The sequence below is a fragment of the Salmo salar genome, chromosome ssa23 (assembly GCF_905237065.1).
Source record: "Salmo salar chromosome ssa23, Ssal_v3.1, whole genome shotgun sequence".
Lineage (NCBI taxonomy): Eukaryota > Metazoa > Chordata > Actinopteri > Salmoniformes > Salmonidae > Salmo > Salmo salar.
Genome location: NC_059464.1, coordinates 48,026,898 through 48,043,997, shown reverse-complemented (window position 1 = coordinate 48,043,997; position 17,100 = coordinate 48,026,898). Strand labels below are relative to the sequence as shown.

The window sequence follows — 17,100 nt, the reverse complement described above, 5'->3', positions numbered from 1 at the left end:
ACTTAGTGTATGTAAACTTCTGACCCACTGGAATTGTGTCTGTAAACAATTGTTGGAAAAATGACTTGTGTTATGCACAAAGTAGATGTCCTAACCGACTTGCCAAAACTATAGTTTGTTAACAAGAAATTTGTGGAGTGGTTGACATTTTTTTTAATGACTCCAACCTGTGTATGTAAACTTCCGACTTCAACTGTACATAGATTTGAAATCGCTGGCCACTTTAATTTGGAACACTAGTCACTGTAATAATGTTTACACATCTGGTATTACTCATCTCATATGTATATACTGTATTCTATACTATACTACTGTGTCTTAGTCTATGTATTACTCATCTCATATGTATATACTGTATTCTATACTATACTACTGTGTCTTAGTCTATGCCGTTCTGACATTGTTCGCCCATTTATTTATATATTCTTAATTCCATTCCTATACTTAGATTTGTGTGTATTGTTAGATATTACTGCACTGATGGAGCTAGAAACACAAGCATTTTGCTACACCCGCAATAACATCTGCTAAACACTTGTAGGATGGATAAATAAGGCGTATTTAGCAGGGCTAGAGGCTCTACAGTGAAATAAGGCAATAATTACTAACCAAAACAGAAATATGTTTTTAGTTAAATCATAGTTTATTCAGTTATATAGTTTCAAAAATAGAATTTTATTGGTCAGAGCCATCATCCCTTCTGTGTAGCCAGATGAATCTTCCTGCTGAACAGCCAATCTCATCAAAGTGCTCAATGCTGCCTGGTGTGCTCTCTCTGGATTCACTGGGTGTCCAAGGATACCGCTGTGGAGCCCTGGTTGGTGGTGATCACGGGTCAATGCTGTTTCACATTGACGTTAACACAGGATCCTGGATGGTACTTCCTGAATGAGAAGAATCAGAGGGGGTTGATTAGGTTGAAAATGTCATTACATGTTATCAGCTGTAACATTGTCTCAACAGTGATGAATATCAAGTGCTGTACAGGACTTACAACACATTGAGATAGTACTGAAGCATTGTGATGGGAAGATGTGGCTGTTACTGCAGTGGTGTGGAGGCTGCATTGTGGGGCCTGCTGGACTGACAGAGTTGGTGGGATGAGATGGGGGAGTCTGGAGGTCAAAACATGATGAACAAACAAAACAAGAAAACATCAGAAAAACTGATTTAATACCAACTGTTAAAGTCTCAAATATATGTCAGGAAACTTTTGACACAGTTTGTTATGATAAAAAAAAGATTTACAACAGGTAAACTGGGTTCATTTGGATTAGACTGAAGGAAAGTATGGTTGACACCAAAGCAATTTGTTAAGCAGTTGTGTTCCTTGTTGGCAGTGGAAGATGGAACACACATCACCCCAATTATAACACCTACAGAACATTCTGCTACTTGTAAATCAAGTTCCTCTAGATCTAGGATATGTGTTCAGTGTAACAGAGGTAGTATCACGTTGGCATTGGCGTCACTGGAGAAGAATCTGTACTTACCCGCTCTGTGGCCCCGCCTGGCTCCTCCCAGAAGCGGAGGTGGAACAACGTGGGGGATAATGAAGATGAATTTGTTGATATTTTATAACATTTTGGGATGTTTTATTTTGTTTTATTTGGACCCTCCACCACCCGCCCCTTCCATGAAGGACAACTTTTTAAAATAAATTCAATTAATCAAAGAATTTCCATGTTCAAATAATTTCAGAAAATGTTTCAGAAAATGTTTTTGAAAAAAATAGGTTTAGTCGTTTCATAAATTTGGAACAGTACTCCTGTTTATTTTCCCAGGTTCCCCCAACTAAAGGTGGCATAATCTGGCGGAAGTCTTTCCAAGTATTTAAGGAATCCATTGTCATTGCAATTAGGTTAATAAATATCATCCCTGGATTTCTGATTACCTCTGAAAATAATACCGCAACTAAAGCAGTGATGTCAAAACTATTATTTATACAAAGAAGTTTTTCTTGATTTCCAAAGATTATATCAGTGAGAGCAAGACAGAAATCTAGGTTCATCGATACCTTATTATCTAATGTACTATATGGGACATGATTTAAATGTTTTCCTTTAATTACAATATCAGATACATTAAGTTTGCCTTCCTGAATTGCAAGTTCAATATCGTTATCATTAATTCTGAGCTCAGTTTTAATGTAGAAATCATTCCTATCTATTAAAGAAATATAACACCCTGATATTATATAAATTGGGTCCGTTATATTTTGTATTTTTTCCTTATTTTTCCAGAAATACTCAATTACGTTGACATAATCATAGAAACTAGTGATGTAAATCACATAGTTACTTTCAAATGTGTTATTTGGTTTTTGGAAAGTAATTTTTTTAAATACAGTATTTTCATTAAAAGGACCTATAAAGTCTAATAAGGCTCTCTTCTCTTTCGAGAATTTCTCCTTTAGGCTAAGTGTAGAAATATGAATTTCTTTTGTTTTTTTTCCGTACTTCATTGTTATAATGACACATTTTTCTTTGACATTTTCCTCAACTTTTACTTTAATGCCAAAATGTTGGTTTTCATCTTCATTATCCTGAAAAAATGAATAAAAAACCAGAACAGAATTTGTTTAACCTTGTTTTTACATTAAACACAAAGAGGAAGTGAGTGAAATGATTTTCAATCATACGACGACAAACACAAGCAGTATCTGTAACAGCACCGTTTCTAGACAGACAACAGAGGATGTTCATGATGTTTTGATAAACAGACTATTAGAATTAGAATATAGGTTAACATAAACATTACCTCTTCAGTTATTAACTTTCATAAGAAATTCTCCAAATTAGTTTTAAAATAATCTTACCCTCATCACGCTCCAACTCCGCAAATGTTTGTATTAAAACGCCCGGATAAGTTCTAGATGTGACTCTACTGAAAAGGATAATCTTTGAACACCAGTTTATGTCAAAAATTTCCATAACGTGTTGTTCACTTGGGAGTACTGTTGGGTATTTATCAGCTTAATCAGGTGATCAAACAGGATGTGGGTGTGTCGGGTGTGGATGCGTGTTCCATCTTGCCTGTCTGTTCAGTTTCCTGACAGAGCTAAATGTATTTGTAAAATCACTACACACTTCACGTAAAAGATTAGGCATTAAAATAATTGAAGAACACTATTTTAATCTTCAGGATCACTTTCCTCTCTTCAAACAGGAATAACAGCATACTGTTTGATAACCCACGACAGACAGACGGCTATTTCTGAGATTACAGGTGTTTGCACAATGTTTGCACAATGGCCTTCCCATTTCATATACAATGCCTTCAGAAAGTATTCACACACCTTGAATTTTTACACATTTTGTTGTCTTACAGACTGAATTTGAAACTTTTTCAATAAATTAAATTAATCAATCAAATGTTCACATTTCAAAGAGAATTTATTTCAGAACAATGTTGCGGGAAATGTTATTGAAAAAAAAGCATGAGTTGTTTTGTACATTTGGGAAAGTACTCGGGTTTATTTCCCAGGTTCCCCAGATAGAGGTGGCAGGTGCTGGTTGAAGTCTCTCCAACTATGTCAGGAATCCATTGTCATTGTGGTACCAGCTGCTTGACGACCGCGCAACAGGCAGTTCTGGGAAACAGATGAACATTTCTGAGAAGTCACACCCTTTACTTGACATACTGTAATAAATGATTGATTGATTATGTACAAGCTGTGCTATGCAGATGCAACATTCAGTGGGCTGAATAAACTTGGTTTGAGCTTTTCTCTGCATCTGTTTGAGTTCATACTCTGTTCACAACCTAACACCTTGCTTCAATGTATTTACTTTAATGCCTAAATGTTCTTATTCATCTTCAGAATTAGAATTACATTAACCTTGTTTTCACATTAAACTAACATAAAGAAAAGGGTGGTGACATTGTCACAGATTATGTCGTACTCGTCGCTGAAAATGTCATACTGGATAGAGAAGGACCAAGGCGCAGCGGGTATGTGGATACTCATTCTTTTAATTGGAAAATGAAAAGCATCCACAGGGAAAACAAAATGACTCGCCAGAGCTGCCTGCCCGCCAGAATTACTTTCCCCAGAGCTGCCTGCCCGCCAGAATTACTTTCCCCAGAGCTGCCTGCCCGCCAGAAATACTTTCCCCAGAGCTGCCTGCCCGCCAGAATTACTTTCCCCAGAGCTGCCTGCCCGCCAGAATTACTTTCCCCAGAGCTGCCTGCCCGCCAGAATTACTTTCCCATTGTTCCTCAACTGTAATGTATGATACACCATTTTCTATCTCTGTGTCTCTACTTTTATTCAATGTAAAAAACACAATTTCAAATTTTGCTACGTCGAATCGAGCCTGGTCGGTCCCAGTTGTCATCTCATTGTTACTTAGGGAGCTCGGTCTATTATACAGACAGTAGGTGAGTTCTGTCCCAGGTAGATGCAAAAATCTGGTAACTTTCTCCAACATTCTTTGAAAACCCAGTTGGGAGATTCACAGTATCGGGAAGGAATAAGCAGGACATTTTTGAAAACTGGGGATTTTGGGAAACTTACTGGACTGTGTGCATGTTTATATTACTGCCTAGCACCAAAATCTATTTCATCTGATCGTGGTCTTTAATTTAGAAAACAATTAGTTGTGTGAAGTGTTAGTAGAGTACTGGAACCTGTATGCTCCGGTGTAAACTGAAGCTGTCTTGACTACAATTGTCTAAATACACGTACAATGTTTTCTCTTGCTAATCCATGCAGGTTTGTCATCTGACTTCCAAGATAGATACAACCATACTCCAAGGCAGGACATTTCCCCACATCCAGGTTGAGGCCTGCTACCAGCAGGAACACGGAGCACCTCATATCTTTTAGCCTAGAAACATACAATATGTTGTTGCCTTACCAACCAGCAATATGTAACTTTTTGGGCGACCAGAACAAATTCACATAGAAACATTGAGTTATAGATCTTTCATTTCTAATTTAAAGCAAGTCTAATCAGCTGTAGATGTGTTCTATATGCACTATTTCTATGTTTCCTGTTCTTAAGTTTCGTTTCTGCATCTTACTGTCAGTTTTGTACACCAGCTTCGAACATATGAAAATACAATATTTTTGGTTATGGAAAATATATTTCACAGCGGTTCATATGGTATAATGATTCTCTACACAATTACTGCTTGTGTTGTCACAAACTGAAATTAGGCCTACCATTAGAATTTTAGCAACCAGTAAATGGCAGAGCAATTTCTGCATATTGCACCTTTAAGTAACCTTCTGTCTTATGTAACCATACAAACATAACATATCATACTAATCTATCTGAGTGTCCTGGATTTACATTTACTATGAGACCAGGCTGTCTACACACAGTGACACAGTGCATCTAGTCTATGAGACCAGGCTGTCTATACACAGTGACACAGTGCATCTAGTCTATGAGACCAGGCTGTCTACACACAGTGACACAGTGCATCTAGTCTGTGAGACCAGGCTGTCTACACACAGTGACACAGTGCATCTAGTCTATGAGACCAGGCTGTCTATACACAGTGACACAGTGCATCTAGTCTATGAGACCAGGCTGTCTATACACAGTGACACAGTACATCTAGTCTATGAGACCAGGCTGTCTACACACAGTGACACAGTGCATCTAGTCTATGAGACCAGGCTGTCTACACACAGTGACACAGTGCGTCTAGTCTATGAGACCAGGCTGTCTATACACAGTACATCTAAATCAAATCAAATCAAATGTATTTATAAAGCCATTCTTACATCAGCTGATGTCACAAAGTGCTGTACAGAAACCCAGCCTAAAACCCCAAACATCAAGCAATGCAGGTGCAGAAGCACGGTGGCTAGGAAAAACTCCCTAGAAAGGCCAGAACCTAGGAAGAAACCTAGTGAGGAACCAGGCTATGAGGGGCCAGCCCTCTTCTGGCTGTGCCGGTTGGAGATTATAACAGAACATGGCCCAGATGTTCAATTGTTCAAAGATGACCAGCAACAGGTCAGTACCTCAGGAGTAAATTTCAGTTGGCATTTCATAGGCGATCATTCAGAGTATCTCTACCGCACCTGCGGTCTCTAGAGAGTTGAAAACAGCAGGTCTGGGACAGCTAGCACATCCGGTGAACAGGTCAGGGTTCCATAGCCGCAGGCAGAACAGTTGAAACTGAAGCAGCAGCATGGCCAGGTGGACTGGAGACAGCAAGGAGTCATCAGTCCAGGTAGTCCTCAGGCATGGTCCTAGGGCTCAGGTCCTCTGAGAGAGAGAAAGAAAGAGAGAAAGAAAGAGAGAGAAAGAGAGACAGAATTAGAGAATTAGAGAGAGCATACATAAATTCATACAGGGCACCGGATAAGACAGGAGAAATACTCCAGATATAACAGACTGACCCAAGCCCCCCGACACATAAACTACTGCATAAATACTGGAGGCTGAGACAGGAGGGGTCGGGAGACACTGTGGCCCCGGACAGGGCCCCCGGACAGTGCCAAACTGGCAGGATATAATCCCACCCACTTTGTCAAAGCACAGCCCCCACACCCCTAGAGGGATAGCTTCAACCACCAACTTACCATCCTTAGACAAGGCCGAGTATAGCCCACAAAGATCTCCACCACGGTACAACCCAAGGGGGGTTGCCAACCCGGACAGGAAGATCACGTCAGTGACTCAACCCACTCAAGTGACGCAACCCTCCTAGGGACGGCATGGAAGAGCACCAGTAAGCCAGTGACTCAGCCCCTGTAATAGGGTTAGAGGCAGAGAATCCCAGTGGAGAGAGGGGAGCCGGCCAGGCAGAGACAGCAAGGGCAGTTTGTTGCTCCAGTGCCTTTCCGTTCATCTTCACACTCCTGGGCCAGAGTACAATCAAAGGACCTACTGAATTAATGAGTCTTTAATAAAGACTTAAAGGTCAAGACCGAGTCTACGTCTCTCACATGGATAGGCAGACCATTCCATAAAAATTGAGCTCTACAGGAGAAAGCCCTGCCTCCAGCTGTTTGCTTAGAAATTCTAGGGACAGTAAGGAGGCCTGCGTCTTGTGACCGTAGCGTACGTGTAGGTATGTACGTGTTACGTTCCCCAGGTTCTTTGTATGTGTGTGTTTCAGGATGGCTTTCTGAAATTCTAAGCAGCTGATTGGTCGGCCCCATTGCAGATTGGAGCTCTGACCCCGCCCTCTCGTTAGGAGATACAGTTGTCTGCAATTACCGACTCCTTAGGCAGCTTTAAATGACAGTGTTCCTTTGTTAGGAGAGAGCTTCTTGGTATGTCCTGTGTTTCATTGATGGTCTTTATAAATTTTTGTAAAGTATTTTGTAGCCGGTCCTGCTGACGTTTGATACTGTAATCAAAAACAGTGAAATTGTTCACTTTATGTTTGTATTATTCTGTTTCATTTGTTCCCAGGGGGGAAGGGAAAGGCACCTTGGGATTGCTTAGGCAAGAGGCCTGCGGGCATACATATACCTGTAGTATGTACTATGTCTATGCATACTAGGTAAGACCTGGGCAGACCATCCCCTCTATTTTGGTTAGTGTGCCAGGTGGTCCGAGTTACGTAAGTAGTGGGTAGGTAGGTAAGGTAGGAGAAGGGGCTCTTTATTTTTTACTTTCTTTGCTTTGGTTCCGTCCAGCCCCTTTTCCCCAAATTACCGTGTGAACGAAATAAATCCCCTGTAAACGGCACTAATCTCTGCCTCTGTCATCCTTACCTGTACCTACAATCCCATATCTCTTTCCCTCAACGGGGAGTTGAGTTGTAGCAGGGTGTTGCGTTCCCTCTTCCAAGAAGCGTGCGTAACAGTACAGCAGGACCAAATCGGAAAGATAGGTAGGAGCAAGCCCATGTAATGCTTTGTAGGTTAGCAGTAAAACCTTGAAATCAGCCTTTGCCTTAAAACCTGTTATGGATAGGGGGCAGTATTTTCAAGGCCGGATAAAAAACATACCCGATTTAATCTGGTTATTACTCCTGCCCAGAAACTAGAATATGCATATAATTAGTAGCTTTGGATAGAAAACACTCCAAAGTTTCTAAAACTGTTTGAATGGTGTCTGTGAGTATAACAGAACTCAAATGGCAGGCCAAAACCTGAGAAGATTCTGTACAGGAAGTACCCTGTCTGACCATTTCTTGGCCTTCTTTGTCATCTCTATCCAAAACAAAGGATCTCTGCTGTAACGTGACACTTTCTAAGGCTCCCCTAGGCTCTCAGAAGGCGCCAGAACATTGAATGATGACTCTGCAGTTACTGGCTGAAAAACAGTAGCGCATTTGGTAAGTGGTCGATCTGAGAACAATGAGACTGGCGTGCGGGTGCACGTGAAGAGTCCATTTTAGATTTTGAGTCTTTGAACGGAAAGGACGTCTCCCGGTCGGAATATTATCGCTTTTTTACGAGAAAAATCAAATAAAAATTTATTTTAAACAGCGTTTGACATGCTTCGAAGTACGGTAATGGAATATTTAGATTTTTTTTGTCACGATAAGCGTCAGCACATCACCCTTCGTTACCCTTCGGATAGTGTCTTGAACGCACGAACAAAACACCGCTATTTGGATATAACTATGGATTATTTGGAACCAAACCAACATTTGTTGTTGAAGTAGAAGTCCTGGGAGTGCATTCTGACGAAGAACAGCAAAGGTAATCCAATTTTTCTTATAGTAAATCTGAGTTTGGTGAGTACCAAACTTGGTGGGTGTCAAAATAGCTAGCCTGTGATAGCCGGGCTAACTACTCAGAATATTGCAAAATGTGCTTTCACCGAAAAGCTATTTTAAAATCGGACACCGCGATTGCATAAAGGAGTTCTGTAGCTATAATTCTTAAAATAATTGTTATGTTTTTTGTGAACGTTTATCGTGAGTAATTTAGTAAATTCACCGGAAGTGTTCGGTGGGAATGCTAGTTCTGAACGTCACATGCTAATGTAAAAAGCTGGTTTTTGATATAAATATGAACTTGATTGAACAAAACATGCATGTATTGTATTACATAATGTCCTAGGAGTGTCATCTGATAAAGATCATCAAAGCTTAGTGCTGCATTTAGCTTTGGTTTTGGTTTTTGTGACATTATATGCTAGCTTGAAAAATGGGTGTCTGATTATTTCTGGCTGGGTACTCTGCTGACATAATCTAATGTTTTGCTTTCGTTGTAAAGCCTTTTTTAAATCGGACAGTGTGGTTAAATAAAGGAGAGTCTTGTCTTTAAAATGGTGTAAAATAGTCATATGTTTGAGAAATTGAAGTTATAGCATTTCTGACGTATTTGTATTTCGCGCCACGCCCTATCATTCGATATTGGAGCGGTGATCCGCTAGCGGAACGTCTAGATGTAAGAAGTTAACAGGAAGCCAGTGTAGAGGAGCTAGCACTGGAGTAATATGATCACATTTTTTGGTTCTAGTCAAGATTCTAGCAGCCGTGTTTAGCACTAACTGAAGTTTATTTAGTGCTTTATCCGGGTAGCCGGAATGTAGAGCATTGCAATAGTCTAACCTAGAAGTGACAATAGCATGGATAAATCTTTCTGCATCATTTTTGGACAGAAAGTTTCAGATTTTTGCAATGTTACGTAAATGCAAAAAACCTGTCCTTGAAACAGTCTTGATATGTTCGTCAACAGAGATCAACTCCAGAGTAACGCCGAGTAATGCCGAGGTCCTTCACAGTTTTTTATTTGAGACGACTGTACAACCATCAAGAATAATTGTCATATTCAACAGAAGATCTATTTGTTTCTTGGGACCTAGAACAAGCATCTGTTTGTCCGAGTTTAAAAGTAGAACATTTGCCCCCATCCACTTCATTATGTCGGAAACACAGGCTTCGAGGGAGGGCAATTTTGGGGCTTCACCATGTTTCATCTAATTGTACAGCTGAGTGACTCCCGGGTGGCGCAGTGGTCTCAGGCACTGCATCGCAGTGCTAGCTGTGCCACTAGAGACTCTGGGTTCGAGCCGGCCGTGACCGGGATGCCCGTGGGGCGGCTCACAATTGGCCCAGCATCGTCAGGGTTAGGGAGGGTTTGGCTGGCAGGGATATCCTTGTCTCATCGCGCACTAGCGACTCCTGTGGCGGGCTGGGCGCAGTGCAAGCTGACCAGGTCGCTAGGTGTACGGTGTTTCCTCTGACACATTGGTGCGGCTGGCTTCCTGGTTGGATGTGCGTTGTGTCAAGAAGCAGTGCGGATTGGTTGGGTTGTGTTTCGGAGGACGCATGGCTCTCGACCTTCGCCTCTCCCGAGTCCGTACGGGAGTTGCAGCGATGAGACAAGACAGTAACTACTAACAATTGGATACCACGAAATTGGGGAGAAAAAAGGGGGTAAAATTATTATTATTTTTTAAATGTAGAAATGTACAGCTGGGTTTCATCGCATAGCAGTGAAAGTTAACATTATGTTTCTGAATGACATCACCAAGAGGTAAAATATATAGTGAAAACAATAGTGGTCCTAAAACGGAGCTTGAGGAACACCGATATTTACAGTTGATTTGTCAGAGGACAAACCATCCACAGAGACAAACATATCTTTCCGACAGATAAGATCGAAACCAGGCCAGAACTTGTCCGTGTAGACCAATTTGGGTTTCCAATCTCTCCAAAGGAATGTGGTGATCGATGGTAGCAAAAGCAGCACTACGGTCTAGGAGCATGAGGACAGATGCAGAGCCTCGGTCTGACGCCATTAAAAGGTTATTTACCACCTTCACAAGTGCAGTCTCAGTGCTATGATCGGGTCTAAACCAGACTGAAGCGTTTCGTATACATTGTTTGTCTTCAGGAAGGCAGTGAGTTGCTGCGCAACAGCTTTTTCTAACATTTTTGAGAGGAATTTGAGATGCGATATAGGCCGATAGTTTTCTATATTTTCTTGGTCAAGGGTTGGCTTTTTCAAGAGAGGCTTTATTACGGCCACTTTTAGTGAATCTGGTACACATCTGGTGGATAGAGAGCCGTGCCCTGCTTCTACACCTGCATTGCTTGCTGTTTGGGGTTTTAGGCTGGGTTTCTGTACAGCACTTTGAGATATCAGCAGATGTAAGAAGGGCATTATAAATACATTTCATTTGATTATGTTCAACGTAGGAGGGCCTAGCACAGGAAGCAGGTCTTTCAGTAGTTTAGTTGGAATAGGGTCCAATATGCAGCTTGAAGGTTTAGAGGCCATGTTTTCCGGTCACAACTTGCAGACTTGTTTACGCTGCTGTGCGTTTTGTTGCCGATCTTACTTTGCTACCTGACGGTTTTTTACTTTTTCATTACCGTATATTTTTACTTTTTCCCTCACTCAACTTTTTTCATTCAACTTTTTCACCCCGGAGGTTTTATCTGGACATGGTTCGTCAGGACTTCAAACAGCCGAAGCTAAGTAACATTAACATGATGCCTTCTAATTGCAGTCGTTGTACTTATAATATACAGGAGAACGATCGCCTTACGGCAAGGATAGCTGTGCTGCAAGCCCAGCTTCAGACGCGATCGTTAGGCAAGGGTAATTTCAGTGTAGGAAAGGATGAAACAGCGTCTGTGCCACCAGTAAGTACAGATAGTAACGTTAGTATAAACCCCCTCGCACGGTCCCCGCAGCTGGACATCTTTCTCATGGCTTCTGGAGGGAAACGCTGTAGGAATGCTCAACCGGTGTCGCTTATTCAGCCGACAGAAACTTTCAACCGGTTCTCCCCATTAAGCGAGTCGGAGTCGGAGGCCGAGACTTCTCTGGTCTCTACTCCTCCCGTTGTGGGGTCTGAGACGCCGACGGCTCCCACCATTAGCTCTGACAAATTGAAAACCCTAGTCACTCCATTACCCGCAGTATTAGACTTAAAACTAATCATCCAGCGATCATACACTGTTTACCAGGGGGCAGGGCTACCGACGTTAAGGCCAATCTAAAGACGGTTCTGGCTAAAGCTAAAACTGGCGAGTGTAGAGAGTATAGAGATATTGTTATCCACGTCGGCACCAACGATGTTAGGATGAAACAGTCAGAGGTCACCAAGCGCAACATAGCTTCAGCGTGTAAATCAGCTAGAAAGATGTGTCGGCATCGATTAATTGTCTCTGGCCCCCTCCCAGTTAGGGGGAGTGATGAGCTCTACAGCAGAGTCTCACAACTCAATCGCTGGTTGAAAACTGTTTTCTGCCCCTCCCAAAAGATAGAATTTGTAGATAATTGGCCCTCTTTCTGGGACTCACCCACAAACAGGACCAAGCCTGGCCTGTTGAGGAGTGACGGACTCCATCCTAGCTGGAGGGGTGCTCTCATCTTATCTACGAACATTTACAGGGCTCTAACTCCTCTAGCTCCACAAAGAAATAGGGTGCAGGCCAGGCAGCAGGCTGTTAGCCAGCCTGCCAGCTTAGTGGAGTCTGCCACTCGCACAGTCAGCGTAGTCAGCTCAGCTTTCCCCATTGAGACCGTGTCTGTGCCTCGATCTAGGTTGGGCAAAATTAAAAATGGCGGTGTTCGCTTTAGCAATCTCACTAGTATAAAGACCTCCTCCATTCCTGCCATTATTGAAAGAGATTGTGATACCTCACATCTCAAAATTGGGTTACTTAATGTTAGATCCCTCACTTCCAAGGCAGTTATAGTCAATGAACTAATCACTGATAATAATCTTGATGTGATTGGCCTGACTGAAACATGGCTTAAGCCTGATGAGTTTACTGTGTTAAATGAGGCCTCACCCCCTGGTTACACTAGTGACCATACCCCCCGTGCATCCGGCAAAGGCGGAGGTGTTGCTAACATTTACGATAGCAAATTTCAATTTACAAAAAAAAAAACAATGACGTTTTCGTCTTTTGAGCTTCTAGTCATGAAATCTATGCAGCCTACTCACTCACTCACTTTTTATAGCTACTGTCTACAGGCCTCCTGGGCCATATGCAGTGTTCCTTACTGAGTTCCCTGAATTCCTATCGGATCTTGTAGTCATAGCAGATAATATTCTAATTTTTGGTGACTTTAACATTCACATGGAAAAGTCCACAGACCCACTCCAAAAGGCTTTCGGAGCCATCGACTCAGTGGGTTTTGTCCAACATGTCTCTGGACCTACTCACTGCCACAGTCATACTCTGGACCTAGTTTTGTCCCATGGAATAAATGTTGTGGATCTTAATGTTTTTCCTCATAATCCTGGACTATCGGACCACCATTTTATTACGTTTGCAATTGCAACAAATAATCTGCTCAGACCCCAACCAAGGAGCATTAAAAGTCGTGCTATAAATTCTCAGACAACCCAAAGATTCCTTGCTGCCCTTCCAGACTGCCTATCCCTACCCAAGGACATCAGAGGACAAAAATCAGTTAACCACCTAACCGAGGAACTCAATTTAACCTTGCGCAATACCCTAGATGCAGTTGCACCCCTAAAAATTAAAAACATCTGTCATAAGAAACTAGCTCCCTGGTAAACAGAAAATACACGAGCTCTGAAGCAAGCTTCCAGAAAATTGCAACGGAAATGGCGCCACACCAAACTGGAAGTCTTCCGACTAGCTTGGAAAGACAGTACCGTGCAGTATCGAAGAGCCCTCACTGCTGCTCGATCATCCTATTTTTCAAACTTAATTGAGGAAAATTAAGAACAATCCGAAATTTCTTTTTGATACTGTCGCAAAGCTAACTAAAAAGCAGCCTTCGCAAATGGAGGATGGCTTTTACTTCAGCAGTAATAAATGTATGAACTTCTTTGAGGAAAAGATCATGATCATTAGAAAGCAAATTACAGACTCCTCTTTAAATCTGGGTATTCCTCCAAAGCTCCATTGTCCTGAGTCTACACAACTCTGCCAGGACCTAGGATCAAGGGAGATACTAAAGTGTTTTAGTACTATATCTCTTGACACAATGATGAAAATAATCATGGCCTCCAAACCCTCAAGCTGCATACTGGACCCTATTCCAACTAAACTACTGAAAGAGCTGCTTCCTGTGCTTGGCCCTCCTATGTTGAACATAATAAACGGCTCTCTATCCACCGGATGTGTACCAAGCTCACTAAAAGTGGCAGTAATAAAGCCTCTCTTGAAAAAGCCGAATCTTGATCCAGAAATTATAAAAAACTTTCGGCCTATATCGAATCTTCCATTCCTCTCAAAAATTTTAGAAAAAGCTGTTGCACAGCAACTCACTGCCTTCCTGAAGACAAACAATGTATACGAAACGCTTCAGTCTGGTTTTAGACCCCTTCATAGCACTGAGACTGCACTTGTGAAGGTGGTAAATGACCTTTTAATGACGTCAGACCGAGGCTCTGCATCTGTCCTCGTGCTCCTAGATCTTAGTGCCGCTTTTGATACCATCGATCACCACATTCTTTTGGAGAGATTGGAAACCCAAATTGGTCTACATGGACAAGTTCTGGCCTGGTTTAGATCTTATCTGTCGGAAAGATATCAGTTTGTCTCTGTGAATGGTTTGTCCTCTGACAAATCAATTGTAAATTTCGGTGTTCCTCAAGGTTCCGTTTTAGGACCACTATTGTTTTCACTATATATTTTACCTCTTGGGGATGTCATTCGAAAACATAATGTTAAATTTCACTGCTATGCGGACGACACACAGCTGTACATTTCAATGAAACATGGTGAAGCCCCAAAATTGCCCTCGCTAGAAGCCTGTGTTTCAGACATAAAGAAGTGGATGGCTGCAAACTTTCTACTTTTAAACTCGGACAAAACAGAGATGCTTGTTCTAGGTCCCAAGAAACAGATCTTCTGTTGAATCTGACAATTAATCTGGATGGTTGTACAGTCGTCTCAAATAAAACTGTGAAGGACCTCGGCGTTACTCTGGACCCTGATCTCTCTTTTGAAGAACATATCAAGACTGTTTCAAGGACAGCTTTTTTCCATCTATGTAACATTGCAAAAATCAGAAATTTTCTGTCCAAAAATGCAGCAGAAAAATTAATCCAGGCTTTTGTTACTTCTAGGCTGGACTACTGCAATGCTCTACTTTCCGGCTACCCGGATAAAGCACTAAATAAACTTCAGTTAGTGCTAAATACGGCTGCTAGAATCCTGACTAGAACCAAAAAATTTGATCATATTACTTCAGTGCTAGCCTCCCTACACTGGCTTCCTGTTAAGGCAAGGGCTGATTTCAAGGTTTTACTGCTAACCTACAAAGCATTACATGGGCTTGCTCCTACCTATCTTTCCGATTTGGTCCTGCCGTACATACCTACACGTACGCTACGGTCACAAGACGCAGGCCTCCTAATTGTCCCTAGAATTTCTAAGCAAACGGCTGGAGGTAGGGCTTTCTCCTATAGAGCTCCATTTTTATGGAATGGTCTGCCTACCAATGTGAGAGACGCAGACTCAGTCTCAACCTTTAAGTCTTTACTGAAGACTTATCTCTTCAGTAGGTCCTATGATTAAGTATAGTCTGGCCCAGGAGTGTGAAGGTGAACGGAAAGGCTGGAGCAACGAACCGCCCTTGCTGTCTCTGCCTTGCCGGTTCCCCTCTTTCCACTGGGATTCTCTGCCTCTAACCCTTTTACAGGGGCTGAGTCACTGGCTTACTGGTGTTCTTCCATGCCGTCCATGGGAGTGGTGCGTCACTTGAGTGGGTGGAGTCACTGACGTGGTCTTCCTGTCTGGGTTGGCACCCCCCCTTGGGTTGTGCCATGGCGGAGATCGTTGTGGGCTATACTCGGCCTTGTCTTAGGACGGTAAGTTGGTGGTTGGAGACATCCCTCTAGTGGTGTGGGGGCTGTGCTTTGGCAAAGTGGGTGGGGTTATATCCTGCCTGTTTGGCCCTGTCCGGGGTATCATCGGATGGGGCCACAGTGTCTTCTGATCCCTCCTGTCTCAGCCTCCAGTATTTATGCTGCAGTAGTTTATGTGTCGGGGGGCTAGGGTCAGTCTGTTACATCTGGAGTATTTCTCTTGTCTTATCCGGTGTCCTGTGTGAATTTAAATATGCTCTCTCTAATTCTCTCTTTCTGTCTTTCTCTCGGAGGACCTGAGCCCTAGGACCATGCCTCAGGACTACCTGGTATGATGACTCCTTGCTGTCCCCAGTCCACCTGGCCGTGCTGCTGCTCCAGTTTCAACTGTTCTGCCTGCGGCTATGGAACCCTGACCTGTTCACCGGACGTGCTTGTTGCACCCTCGACAACTACTATGATTATTATTATTTGACCATGCTGGTCATTTATGAACATTTTAACATTTTAACATCTTGACCATGTTCTGTTATAATATCCACCCTGCACAGCCAGAAGAGGACTGGCCACCCCTCATAGCCTGGTTCCTCTCTAGGTTTCTTCCTAGGTTTTTGGCCTTTTCTAGGGAGTTTTTCCTAGGGAGTTTTTCCTAGCCACCGTGCTTCTTTCACATGCTTTGCTTGCTGTTTGGGGTTTTAGGCTGGGTTTCTGTACAGCACTTTGAGATATCAGCTGATGTATGAAGGGCTATATAAAAATAAATTTGATTTGATGATTATTTTCATCGTGTCAAGAGATATAGTACTAAAAAACTTCAGTGTCTCCCCTAGTCCATGAGACCAGGCTGTCTACATGACGCAGTACATCTAGTCTATGAGACCAGACTGTCTATTCACAATGACACAGTGCAGAAGAGATATATATTTTTTGGTGCCAACCTGTCACTCAATCATTGAAACTTTTCTGCTATTTTTATACAGGGAAATAAAACTGAAGTTTGAAATGAGCGGGCTAATTGTGTTTTTTGTTTGCTTACTTGCGTTGTTTGTAACTTATTATTTTACTTATTTTGTACATGATGTTGCCGCTACCGTCTCTCATGACCAAAAATAAGTTCTAGACATCAGGACTGCGATTTCTAACCACGGACTAGCAGAATCCTCTTTTTCCTTTCACGACTTTCACGACTGCAATATCTTATGCTTCACGGAATCGTGGCTGAACAACGACAACATCAACATACAACTGGCTGGTTACACGCTGTACCGGCAGGATACAATAAGCGGTGTCTGGTAAGACAAGGGGCGGCGGTCTATGCTTTTTTGTAAACAGCTGGTGCCTGATATCTAAGGAAGTCTCGCGCTATTGCTCGCTGAGGTAGAGTTTCTCATGATAAGCTGTAGACCAAACTATCTAC

The 17,100-nt window shown here is 42.3% G+C and overlaps 1 long non-coding RNA gene across 1 annotated transcript; it reads right to left on the bottom strand.

The window, feature by feature from the left end:
* Window positions 1–620: 620 nt before the first annotated feature.
* LOC123729859 (uncharacterized) lies at window positions 621–3,047 on the bottom strand. The gene is made up of 4 exons (XR_006761533.1): window positions 2,819–3,047; window positions 1,494–2,545; window positions 995–1,115; window positions 621–884 (listed from the first exon to the last, which is right to left on the bottom strand). It is a non-coding gene; the product is annotated as an uncharacterized lncRNA (long non-coding RNA).
* Between the last annotated feature and the right edge of the window lie 14,053 nt (window positions 3,048–17,100).